Below are 1204 nucleotides of genomic sequence, written 5' to 3'. Positions count from 1 at the left end.
GGGGGGGGAGGGGCACCAGGAAGGCCCCCCGGGGTCCCTCCACAGGCTTCAGGGGGCATCCAGCCTCCCCCATGGTCTGGTGAGGGGCAGCAACTCAGTGAGACCCTGTCTCAAAAAATAAAAGATAAAAGGGCTGGGAGGTGGCTCAGTGGTGAAGCCCTGTCGGGTTCAACCTCAGGACCAGAAAGAGAGCGTGGTTACTCAGAGACCTGCTCTGCTGGCTAGCTGGCCAGGTCTGTGTGACACCCGGTGAGCAGTCCTGGAGGAAACACAGGAATTCCTGACTTGAAAGGACAGATGCCAGCTAAGTCTTAAGGAGCCACCCACACCACCCACCCTGGCCTGGCCCTTCCCACCTCGCCTGGCCCCTCCCACCTCGCCTGGCCCCTCCCACCATGGCCTGGCCCTTCCCACCTGGCCTGGCCCCTCCCACCTCTCCTGGCCCCTCCCACCTGGCCTGGCCCTGACCACCTCGCCTGGCCCTGACCACCTCCCTGGCCCTGACCACCGCCCCAAGGCCCCATCTCCAACACCACCAACACATCTCTGGGGACCAAGTTTCCAACATGTGAGCTTTGGGGGCACACTCAGCCACAGTCACTGAGGCCTGAATTCCAGCCATCTGTCACCATAACCCATACCGTGTAATACCAGACCCAGGTGCCCACCTGGGAGTGCCCACATAGTGGCATTGGATGGGCTCTCCCTGTGACCCAAGCGTGGAGAAGGCTGTGCTCCTTCTATAAGTGGGTTTTGGCTCTCAGACCTGGCTCTCCCTTCAGGAGAAACCCCAATGCACCAGCCAGCGATGGCTGCAAAACAAACTGGCCCAACCTTGGCAGCTTGACCCAGTCAACATTTATCATCTCACATAATTTCTGAGGTCAGGACTACGGAGACAGCTTTGCTCCAACCTTGTCCACCTGTGAGTCTCTCTTCTCCCCTTCCTCAAATTCCTTCCACCATCAGGCCTCAGTTTAAAAATCACTTCTCAACAGTGGGGTGCCGTGGCGCACGCCTATGATCCCAGCAGCTCAGGAGGCCAAGGCAGGAGGATCGCAAGTTCAAAGCCAGCCTCAGCAACTTAGCAAGAGCCTCTCTCTGAATTTAAATACATATATATGAATAAAACAGGGCTGGGGTGTGGCTCAGGGGTAGCACCCTGGGTCCAATTCCCAGCACCAAAAAATAAAAGGAAAATCTC

This window comes from Marmota marmota, unplaced genomic scaffold (genome assembly GCF_001458135.2).
Source record: "Marmota marmota marmota unplaced genomic scaffold, marMar, whole genome shotgun sequence".
Classification (NCBI taxonomy): domain Eukaryota; kingdom Metazoa; phylum Chordata; class Mammalia; order Rodentia; family Sciuridae; genus Marmota; species Marmota marmota.
The sequence above is the reverse complement of the archived record's forward strand: the minus strand, read 5'-3'. Positions refer to the sequence as shown.